A 13,396-nucleotide genomic window follows, 5' to 3' on the forward strand; every position below is an offset into this window, starting at 1 on the left:
TATATGATCCTATGGATTATTATCAATCCCAGTTAAGATGGTCCAGTTACAAAATTAGGAAGAAAATACAATTGTTGAAATTAAAAATAATGAAAAAATAATGTATTTTAAGAGAACACATATTTGTCCTCACAGTAAGATATTATAAATAAAATCTACACTGAAGTAAACATTTTATCCATTATGTGTGAAAAGAGAAGTCAATTGCTTGGTCTGTATTTTTAAAATAGTCATTGTAATATATAGTAAATGGCAGAATATCTAAAGATGGAAAGTTAGCAGCGCGACCAATTAACAAATGAGCAATACCACTACTACAACAATACCACTACTACTAGTAAAGAATTATATTATTTGCTCACTGCTATTTCACTGTAAATAATTAGTGCATCTGTATGCATCCATTAAATTGTTAGTTTTTTGTCCCCATTATACAGAACTTGTGAATAATGCTGAGGCAACACAAATTCGAGCTTGTGTCAATGTGTATAATAGATATTAAGCAGCTAAAATAAATGAGAAAGACTTCATTCATATTTTTATGTGACTATGTTAATTTTCAAAATACAAAGGAACGTGAGCTCATAAAAACTATCAATGCCCATATTTGCCGAATGAAGTATAGATTACTTCTGGAAGATGACGTTGTTAGATGTGAGAAATTTAGGGGGTAGATATTTTACAGTAAGCCTTTTATGTATGTTTGTATTTAGATTGATTTAGATATTAGTTATAGACTATATGTAAATGAAAATGATTATAGTTCTCTAATTTTTTTCCAAACAATTCCCTTGCTGTCCATCATGATTTTGTGACATACATAGAAATGCTTAAAGCATTAGTTTTAAATCTTTGATTTTTTTAAACAAAATTCACATTTTATTTAGATTGAAATAAACTACACAAAACTGATTTTCTTCACCCAAAATAACAGCAATATTTTCTGTATTATTTCTAGGCAAACCGCACAACATTTGTTTTGGAGGTTTTCCAGGTTTTGCTTATAAATCAAGATGAGGCAGTATAGTCATGGAAAAAGAAAACAGACAATTGCCCATATCAATGGCCTCTGATTCTGTCTTGACCATGAACCAGAAGTGTTCAACATGTATCTGCTAAAATGAAGGTGTAATTTTATGAAGATGTAGGCAAACTGAAGGAACACTTTGACACACCAAAGTTCAAGTAACTTGGCTTTGCTTAACATAAATTTTGATATAAAATATGCTCTGAATTTAATGGCAGACACATATATCAAACTATATACAACTAAGTCAGAACTTCCTACAGATAATTCAGAAACAGTTGAAAACACCTAAAAGACTTTTAAAATGGACTTTTTCTTATATTGGATATTTGGAAGAAAAGCCATAAGGTGTAGGTAGGTTACTTAATCACTGAATATCTTTGCCTACAGGCCTTTCATGAATACATCAACCATTGGTAATCTGCCTATGTACATGGCACCTCTTTGATGTTTTGAAATGATGTGGCAGAACTGCTCACTGCCCACTATTTTTGTGGCTAGCCCCTTTTTCTCATACACATCACTCCTTATTGAGAATACATAGATCATGGAGTTCATGCTTGAGATCCTTCCTAACAGTGGCCAGTGACTGTGGAACTAGTTTCTCTCCAGTGAAGTGTAACACATGCTGTACACTTGCTATAAAACAATCATTTGCTCCCAACTTATTCTCTTGTTTTTCCTACCTGAAAACAACGACATACAAAATTGCAGAGTGTGAAACTGGGTTGCATAATAATCTAGAAAGATAACCTCAAAGTGTGAGTCTAGTCTCCGAACTAGACATGAAAGAGAAAGAAATTTCTCTTCCATTTGAGTCACTGTAATTTAGAGTCTCTTATAAAGGAGCATAGTGTAGACCCTAACTAAGACCAGTAGCGTATTTCTGATACATTCCTCTGTTAGTTGCCTTTGGATTTTGTATAATTTTGTAAATGCATTCATGTCCATGCATGTGCCCATTTATTCATTTTTCCTGCTTCACAGCAATATTGTGTTATACATTAAAATATATAGAAATATATAGAAAACAGAAAGGAAAATCATGCTTTTTCAGTTAATTCATGAAGAAAGATCTGTAGTAAAAATTATAAGATATTTGTAATCGAAAATAGGAAAGCAAATCTCAAAACACTGTAAAAGTTATCTTTGGGGGACAACCTTAAAACTTTATATGAGCAATAAAAATTAAGAAGCTGTCATTTTGAGGTTTGCACAGCAAGATTTTGATTATAAAAGTGAAAGACAAACCCACAGGCAGTTGAATTATTTCCTTCACCACCTCCCACCTAGACAGATATACGTAAAGAAGCATTTTATTCTAAAATTAGCCCATCATATCAATATATTCTTAATTCATGATTTTTTAAAATTCATTTTTTCTTGCTTTTTTTTATAATGGTATGCATATTTGACTACTTCATGTTTGTATATTCTCAAATTATGATAGAACATAGTATAAGAGGGACAATTGTAATGTGGATGAAACTGCTTATTTAATGTAAAGGGGACAGAAACATAAAATTTAAGAGAGAAAACACATAGGATTTAGTCTACCGCCAAGCAATGCCATTTAAACATTTTGGGAGAACATAGGGAAGTTGTTTCCACTTCACCACAAAGTAAAATTCAATGTTAAACATTCTTCTTTCTCTTTGTTTTGCACCTTAATGTGCATAAATCAGTCTACTTCCACCAATAATTTGTATGAAAGGTAAAACAAAATTGCTTGCCAGTAGGATACTTATATTACCCACTGGAGAAAACTAATGGGAACTGAAAAAAATTAATTTAAATGTAATTATAGAATGTCCTTTTAAACAATCACGTTTCTGTCAAATCAGTGGATGAACTAGTTGATTACCATGACCAATAATATATTTTGTTTATTCATCAAGTATTGGAATTCTCTCTACTTAGAAGAGAAATTATTATAAAAGATTACATTTACCAACAAGCTACTCTTAGTTTTTTTTAAAATATATCCTTTATTTATAGCCAGAGGCTGAGAATGCATATATGCTTTTTAGTTCTGTGAAATTTTTGATGATGCGCACCTATTTATCTCTACACAAGCCCATGTGTATTTTGGGAGTAGACAGTCTGAAGCAATCTGCATATTTTCTGTGATCCAAAGTAGTTGGCTGTTTATGAAACCACTGCATTCACTAAAAAATGAAAATAAATAAAGGGAAATTTACATTAAGAAAATTGAAGAGTCACAGTGGGTTTTCTTTAATAGATCATTGGCATAAACATTCATTGTCATAAAAATTTTTTGGTATATTTTAACCATTAAAATATCTTCATGTTAATGTATCACTGTTTGCATCATGTTAATAAAAACTTAAAACTACTGGAATATCACATGTTTTTCTGATCCTTGGTAGCTATTTATCAAATACATAAAAGGTGTTCATTTCAAACAAGTCCAACAACACATATTCTTTCCTATTATCTTATGGAAAAGGAGTTAATAATATGAATGTCTTCAATCAGCACAGATTTATCAATGTTAGTATTGTTTTTCTTTGATGGATCAGCAAATCAACTAGAAACCTTGAAAATATCAATTCATTTCAGTAGAAAGCAGGAGGAAAGATAATTGAGCAGCATAAGAACAGACTTTGTGTACATATGACACACATACTCGATGCAATTGTTCTTCTAAGTCAAAACAAAGTCTTTTTTTAATTAAAATCATTTTTATTTTACAGACAGCATTCTGATTCATTGTACACAAATGGGATACAACTTTTCATTTCTATGGTTGTACACAATGTAGATTCACATCATTTATGTAATCATACATATACATAGGGTAATACTGTCTGTCTCATTGTACTATCTTTCTATCTCCCCTCCCCCTTCACCCCATTTTCCTCTACACCATTCAAAGTTCCTTCATTCTTCTCTTCCCCCCTCACCCCCACCTCGTTATATATTGTCATGCACTTATCAGAGAAAACATTCGACCTTTGGTTTTTGGGGCTTGGCCTATTTCACTTACCATGATATTTTCCAACTTCATCCATTTACCAGCAAATGGTCATAATTATATTCTTCTTTATGGATAAAGAAACTGTGGTATAAAAACAAAGTTTTTGTACTAAAGTGCAAAGCTATTTTTCTCCTTACTAGTACTGATAAAGAGAAGAAATTAGCATTTAACAACAGAACAGGTGAGAAAACAAAGGTATACTCATTGTCTTTTATGCTCTTTTGAATAAATTGCCTTTTTTTCTTCTTATTTTGAATTGTTGACAGAGAAAGACTGTTTATCTGAAAATTGATCAAACATGAAATTTGGTAAACACTATGGAATTACCTTGAAAAGGAAACACTTTCGGCCTAGATTATTTTCATCTTTCTGTCACTCCATTTGCATTTGGCATGGAAGGGGAAAGATATTATTTATGCAGATGACTGGAAAATATTAAGGAATCATTGATAAAAAGGAGTACTCAGAATAATCTTATTTGCAAACATAAAGGAATTTTTCTGCCTTGATTTGCAGGTTAAGAAAGTAAAGGAAGTAATTATATACAGCAAACAATTTTGTATCAATACTATTTTATTCTAACATTAAATGAATAATATAAAGCTAACTTATACTTACTTTTATAATACTCTTTTTTTCCTAATGCATCAAACTACTTTTTAAAAAAAAATTTTAAGTCGTCAATGAATCTTTATTTTGCTGAGAATCAAACCCAGTGCCTCACACATGCTAGATAAGTGCTCTATCACTGAGCTATAACCACAGCCCTCAAACTACTTTTTTGAAAATATTCAAAGAGATACACATTTTTTCTAATATCTAAGGATGTTTCTCCTATACTGAAAGTTGACTATGAGAGAATGAGGTCTGTGTATGCCACATGTGGTTTATTGAACACCAAGAAGTAAAAACCTGACGACTTTCCCCAACACATTACTGTATTAGGAAAAAATTTAATTTAGCAACAGTTGCAGCAATTCAAAATGACTACTGGTGATATTAGGGTTTTTCTTTTCTGCAATAATAATGTTACATTAAAATAAGCCAAATGGTGCAATGATTATTACGCAGAAAATGTATTCATAAAATTTGAAGTAGATATACAAATATGATTATAATATCCAGAGGCACTGAATGGTAATGCAAATTACACTTTTCAGCCTCAGACATAAACTTTAACACAAAGTTAACTAATTTTTTGCCAATTTAAACAAAATTATTTCTCATTTGGAAGAGCACTAATTTATAGCACTAAACCATTTGTTCTAAAACTTCATAGCAAGCTTTTAAATAACTTCTTTCTCCATTTAAGTGTTCTGTACAAGTATGCATTCTATAAATTTTGGAAAAGCATAAAACAAAAGTTTTGTTTTCTCTCTCAAAAAGATTAATAACTATATTGTTAATTATAGCAACAAACAAAGCAACAAATTCAAAAAATCACTTTCACTAAGGAATAGATGTAATGAAACTGGAATCAAATCTATTCAATGTGTTAGCATGGAACTCTTAAGTATTTGTGGTAGATTATGTTTGTTGGATGAAATTTAAGGACTCCATCTGTGGAACTTTATGTGCAAATTTTATTGCTCAAATTTTGAGTGTGGAGATGTTAAGTGAAATAGATATAACTGCATATCATAATATTGCAAGTAAAAACAGATTATATCATGATATTTTAAGTGTAAGATATTTTTTTTTCCTAACAGTGTACTCAAAATATCATGTTAAAATATTTTCCTGAGAGGTACTCTGACTCATTCACCATTGCAGACCATAATAGAGTGCAGAACATATAGAAGGGGCCAAATAGTTTTGATAATGTAAAAAAATACAGACGCATTTGCTCAACATCAATATTTCCAGAAAAGTTGTTGAAATAAAATAAGTAACTATCACAATAATGATTTGGCAATTTTCTCTCTCTCTAATTGAAAGGAAAAGGAATGTATATGTAAAACTGATTTTGTTCTTAATCTGGATAATCTGGTTCCATGTGTTTAGTACTCTTAAATAAGTGAAGTGGTTAACTTAAGTGACAATTAAAAAGATACCAACACATATCCTAACACTGTTCTAATAAATGCATGAAAAGCCTACACATTTATATTAGAACCTATTGCAATATTCTAAAACTTCTTTAGTAAGGGTTTTTGATCTTATTACTCCTATGGATCTGTACACTCTAATTGAGTCTTGCAGGTCGTTATTCATATGTTTCTTAATCCTTGAAACTACTTTAACAATACTTGTCTTTAAGTTCTGTGACAATGAGGACAATGTGTATACTACTCATCAGTGTCTGCTTTCATAATTACAATTATCTCTTGGTAATTACACTGTAGAGTCATGCAAATACAGATTAAACTCACTAATAGCATAGAATAAACATAGGAAGCTCAGAATGGGATTTGAGGGATTAAAGTCCCTTGTATACAATTACAGAATTGTTTAAATAAATATTTGAATGAGTAAAGACTCTGTGTGTTATTCTTGGCTTGTGACATGCTTGTTTTTGCTGCTGTTGGTGACTTCTGGATATGTTGCATCCTGTAATATAAGTGGAAGTATACAAACTTTTAGAGTGAGGATTTAAGCCAAGTTGGATAGGAGTGGGCTGTTCTAATGTTTGCTGAAGAGGCACCAGAGACTTCCAATTCCTCTACTTATTTTTGTTCCCACTATTGTCTTTGGGTTCCCTGTATACTGTTCCTCACCTTCTGCATCCATTTTTGCCTATAATCCACTATTCCTACACTAGACCTTTGTTGGTATGGTCGTAAGGTGTGAAAGGAGAGTGTTATAATTTCAGTTGCTGACAGCAGTTTTCCCAGTTTTTTTTTTTTTTTTTTCCCACTCCATTCCCATGTTGAATGCTTTTTCATCCTGTTGGGTGAGAAAGGTAGACTGGAGGGGGGTTAACTGGAGAGGAAACTCCTTTCCCTTGGTGAAAAGGAAGTTTTCTGACAAAGTCCCTTAGCCTGGAAGTGAGGCATTTGCTGTGGAGAGGTCCTTGACTAGTTTTCACAATGCTTGCCCTTCTTGCCAGAGCCATGAAGAGATCGCCCTTGGGTTCTAACAGTGTAGGTTCCAGGAGGGAAAGTCCCCAGTGGTGCTTAGTGTGGTTCTCACTCTCGTGGTTGTCCACACTGTCATAATTGTCCAGCAATCCTACCAGTTTGTAAGTCCAGAGGCTTCTCCTTCAGATAACTATGAATTGAATTTTCCCAATTTTCCAGATTTTGGGTGACAGTTTATGTTTCAACCTCAGTTCTCTTATGGATCTAAGAAAAGTCATTGATTTTCGGTTTGCCCAGACGTTGCTTGCTAAGGACAGAAATGATAATTTAAAACGTCTCTGAATGTCAGAGCTGAAATCAGAAGACTCTCAGTATATTTTAAATTGCTTTTTCATTTTTTTCTTAGAGAAAAACACATTTTTATAAAGTGATTGGATCTGCACTCTGAGTAACATTTTTAGTGGCCAAGGGAAGAATAGGATTCTACATTCTATTTTACTTCTATGTTCTTTGGTTTGCCAGATATGTACTTAAATTACAGCACAGGAACACCTTGTGGACAGCTATTCTGATGGTCAAAAAGGGATTCTGTTAGGTACTGTGACTTTTCCCAAGTCTCAGAGCAAATATAATAAGACTGTAAACAGCATAGAAAGTGATAAAAATATATCTCTATGCATATCCCAATTATCTGCTATCCTGCTGAGGATAATTGTATTTTGCATGTCATATGACTGTTATTTGGCTCAGGGGGACTAGTCTTGTACTGTGAAGATTGTCTAGGCTATAACATACTTAGGAAAAGAGGATAATGCAAGAATTTTTAATGTGTACTCCCTCCAAACTTTTATAATTAACATTTTTCTCTTTGGATAACCTGCCTCACTTATATATCCACTGGTCCATATTTTTCTGTCAAGTAGAAGTTTAGGAAAAAGTGCATGCATATGAATGAATCAATTTTGTAGATAACTTCTTTAAAATGAGGATATGTTCTCTGATACATCACCATGAATATAATTTACATATCCACTGTATTTTTCAGTGTCCTCTAATTAACTCAGGTTGTGAGCTCTGATATGGAGTGCACCCACACAATGACACTTCTAGAAATTTAAGCAGATTAAGAATTGCCATATTTTCCATTAGAGGTACTTAATTTATATTATTATATAATTATATTAATACTTGCATATAGAAAATAGTTGACTATAGAAAACATATAACAGACTTTTGAATTGCTATTATTATTATTATTACCTAATATTTATTGTTATTATTACATTGGAGTATATTAATAGTATATTTTTGCTACTCTTCTAGAGTAATATGACATAATTTGTATATCATGGCATGTCAATGTTGCCATTTATTTCTGACAAAGTGGATGACTTGCTGCTCCATCTCTGAATACGTTGTTTTCACACACTGGATTATTTAAACTCAACTCTCCTACAGTTATACAACTACTACTCATCATTTAGAAGTCAGTCCAAATGTTACATTTTTCAGGTTTCAGAGAAATATCTATCCAACTAATTATGCCATTCTACTGAAACTTAGTGATTGCATTATATATTCATATATATTTTAGCAATATGTTAAAAGGTCATAGGAAGAGAGAAAAGACTGTGAGGCTTATAGGGGAGTTCGTATTATGAAACAATATAGTCAAACTGGACATTAATGAGAAAGTGAAATCTGAACAAGATTTCTTAAAAACTGAGGGAATTAGCTATGAAAATGCTTGCAAAAGAAAATATTCTAGACAAAAGAAAGAAGACCTAAAGCAAATGCCCAGAAGTAGGCTTGTGCCTTGTGTGTTCCCGAAACAGCAAGGACATGACTGGTTGTAGTTAAATTATAGCAGAAAAGGAATGTTAGGGATTAGTCTCCTCCACATGATCTGTCGTGATAGCAAGCATTTTTAAATATTCTACGGTTTCACTAAAACATTTAGCTGATTGATAACCTTATACAACAGTGGACATGGTTGGTGGTATTGTGAGCTGTGAAGTTTTAGCAAACCAGCATGACATGAAATTAGCACTCATTTGCTTTCTAACATGAATCCCCTTTCTCTGGGTTATTTCATACATGAATCAGCTTATGAATAATTAATTTTCCAAAGTTTTTATTTTCACTCGACTTGTAGGTTGGATGTAGCCAACATATCAGAGCTCAGTGCTGCCATATCTCAAAATGGTGGATGAAAAATGAACCCTAAGTTTCCACAGGACAGTAGGAAGAATAATGGTGTTTTTGCCAGGGGACCAGGGAAGGTGAAATGTGGGAATTGTTTGTTGAGAGAGTTGTAGTCATGCAAATTGAAAAAGTTCTAGAGATTAGCTGAACAACATTGTGCTTATAGTTAGCAATACGGTACATTACACTTGATTTTTTTGTTAAGGTTAAATCTTGCCAGGTGCAGTATCACATGCCTGTAATCCCAGCAGTTTGGGAGGCTGAGGCAGGAGGATTGCAAGTTCAAAAGCCAGCTTTAGCAACTTAATGAGGTCCTAAACAACTTAGCAATACCATTTCAAAATAAAAAATAAAGAGGGCTGGGGATGTGGCTCAGTAGTTGAACGCCCCTGGGTTCAATCCCAGGTACCCAAACAAAGAAAGAGGAAGAGATTAAATCTTGTGTGAACTTGTGTGTATTGTTCAACCAAAATGAAGACAGTAACAAAAATTAGGAATTGATTTATGAGAAATTTCTTCATATTTAAGGGAAGACAACTTTGGGTAAAATTTCAGAAGGATTTCATCTTTCTATAAGAAAATAGATTTACTTATAAGACCAAAGCATAACTTTGTTTTTCTAAACAGGCAGATAATTTACTAAAAACTTATATTTATTAAATTTTTTTTGGTAGACTCTCTTCAAAATGCTTTACATGTATTAATTTATTACTTGCCTTATTAGCTGATAACATTGTCTCCAAGTTAACAACATGGAAACTCAAGCTCAGGAGGTGAATAAACTTGCTCAAGGTCAGAAATGTCAGCTGCGGGCAGAATCTAATTTCGGATACATGCTTTCAGGGAGCTCAGTATTCTGCCTTTTTAGTTCTCAAAATGTTTTATTTTTAAACCATTTATACTAGATGGGAAAAAAAAACACATCATAGTTTATTTGATCAAAATATGTCATGGGAGAGTACTGTCACACTTCACAGGAGTTGATGGAAATTAGATATTTTTAGAGTTCTGAAGATGACTCTCTAAAAATAATACCAAGCCCCTGGTACTCTAATACAAATGCAAAAATTAAAGAAACTAAGCTATGTGGTGTTTGTGCAAAAAACATATTTATAGTTTTTATCTGCATATTTCCCTTTCTCTTTTAAAAAAACCTTATTGAGATATGATCTACAATGTGTATGATTCACTCCTGTAAAAATGTTCAATTCAATGTTTTTGGTGTATTCACAGATATATTCAACTATCACCAGTTAATTTTATAACATTTTTATCACCTCAAAAAAAGAAACTTTAAAACATTAAGACATCAGTCCATTTTTCAAACCTCCCCAAGATTAGCTCTGTCACCATTAATCTATATTTTGTCTCTATAGATTTCCCTATTCCACCTACTCTAGACTTTTTTAATGAATAGAATCATAATACACAAACTTTTGTGACTGACTTATTTCTTTTATCATAATTTTAGGTTCACAAAATTCATAACATTTATCAATACATCATTCCTTTTCATTTTTTCTTTATTTAAAAAATGAGATAAATTGTATTTATCATGTACAACTTGGCATTTTGAAATATATATATTCTATCCTTCATGACAGTTATTGAGTCTTAATTCTTCAGTCTAAGAGCACATCACTTATGTTTACCTTTTAAAAAGGAGAATAGAGATACATACTATGCACGGGTCATTTAAAATATTATGTCCTTCATATTTTATAGTACTAGGGTTAAGAATTTTCATTTTGATAGGAATATCTCATCTTCTGTTATATCAGGCTATCTAGTCAAAGCATATTTACATAGCGAAATGTCCAAACAAGTAACTGTGTACCACTTTATTTAAAAATGATAATTCACACTGTGTTGTAAAGCTTAAAAAGAACTTAATTTTTTTAGCCCCAACAAAATAGTGTCCCCATTAGAGAGTAAAATGATTTCATCTACCTTGCAAAATGAGTCTGATGAAAAGACAACATCTGAGAACTCAGTATTTACCAGTGAATGTTGTAAGTAATTAAGATGTAGTAACTGAGGAAAGGACTGTTATTAATTTTGGGGGTGAGGAAATTGAGGCATAGTGCACTTGAAGGAGTCATTCAATGTCATATCCCTGTGGTGTATTCTAGCCCAAGCTGCTGTCTAACTGACTAGTTTACCTCCATATCCATTATATTATTTCACTCAATTATCAAATTATCATAAAAGGAGATGCTAGAGCATAATATTCTCATTTTAATAATTCTATCTGTGGATATAACTATGAATCAAAAGACAGATGAAAAATGAAAAATTGATGGTAAACATGAGGCAATATGATAGATTATTTTCATACACTATCGATATTAGTCTTTAAAATAATTGCAATAATAACCTAATACCTTGTATTCATGGGGTATCTGATTATGGCAGGCACTTGGAAAATAATTCTATTATACAAAATTTATTCAATCTCTTTGTTATTCTATATAAATAGTAATATATTGGTGAGTACAACCTGGACTTTCCCAATACCCAAGGCTTCTCAGTTTGTATGAAATAGAATTTCTAGATAATTAGAAGTCATTAGATAATTAATGACAGTCATTAATAGATACAAGGATAAAGGACACACAAATAGCAAACCATAATTTTGGGAATTATGGTTTGTTTGCATGTCCTTTCCTTATGGAATTCCACTTGTAACTTATTATATTCATATTTCAAAAGCCTCCACAAGAAAATAGCAAACAACTACAGTAATGCATTTATCTCAACTGGTAAACACATTAAATTCCAATCAATTTTAGTTTTTATTGCACAATTCTTATTTCTAGTTATATATCTTAGTCTTCATGTGAGTTTTAAAGCTTTATAAGCTCACATAAACTAACTTAATAATGGTTATGTAACTGGTAATTTCTATTTCTTGTTGCTATCCACACTATCCCAAGTAAATTATGTAACAAATGTTTACAATGCCCCAGAGTTATAATACCAATTTGTTGTTCTGATATTTTGGTTTAATTGACAAAACTTTTCAACATATAGTGATAATTAAGAAACCTCATATTAGACTCATTTATTTGTATACATACATCAATCATGATCATTACAATTCATGGAGTTTTATATCCAAATGTAACCATTTTAAACAAACCCATACTTTCCCACTTGAAATGAAAAGAAATCTATCCGTGCAAAATCCCCTACATTTAAGAAAAGTATATTGTCTTATTCAAGTGAATTAAGATTATACTTTGGGGTTTGAAACAATCCTCTGTACTTGACTGAATGCTTACATCTTTGCAGAATTCAGATGGTGAAATCTAAGGCCAAGTGTGATGGTATTAGTTTTTGTGACCTTTGTACGGAGATTAGATCATGAGGGTAGAGTCCTAATTAGTTGAGAGTAATTTTCCTATAAAAAAGACTCCAGAGAGTCAACTATTCCCTTTTTACATTTGAGGACACAGCCTGACAGGTCTGTGTATGAACTAGAGTAGAACCTCACTAGATACCTTTTTTACTGCCATCTGACTTTCCAAATTATAAAATTGTGATGGATAATCTTCTGTTGTTTTTTCTGCTATATGGTATTTTGTTATAGCAACCTGAATGGACAAAGACAGTTCCAAATAACCAGAAAAATGCTCATAAAATAGTAACATTTTTTCTTAAATGGATCCTCATGTATTAAGATTGTACTAACATTAAGAATAATAACATTGTAATTATCTCTATGGAATTCTATTTGTTTTAGTGAGATTATCCTACAGGCGAAATAACTGTAAAATTATTTTGTTGAGGATATATGTAATTTGTATTCAATACAAACACTATCAGCTTTTGATATATTCCTTACAGTTGTAGTAGAAAAATTTGTCTTTGAGTTAGAGAACCACACATTAAGTTATGTATACATGGTAATTAGGTGGCAGTGGTTGGAAGAGGAACTTTCTTCTTTTATCTTTTACTCATTTATTCACATAGGTTTATTTCCCTTTCAGTGTGTTTTCTAAAGCACACAGTGATTTTTAATGATATAGTTAGTGTTGAGTTTTAATTTTGATTAGAGTATCTAGAGGCAAGCTATGAAGAAAAAAATCACCCAGATTAATGAAAGCTAACAACCTTAGAGAGTATGAGAATTCCTACTCT

This window comes from Sciurus carolinensis, chromosome 5 (genome assembly GCF_902686445.1).
Source record: "Sciurus carolinensis chromosome 5, mSciCar1.2, whole genome shotgun sequence".
Lineage (NCBI taxonomy): Eukaryota > Metazoa > Chordata > Mammalia > Rodentia > Sciuridae > Sciurus > Sciurus carolinensis.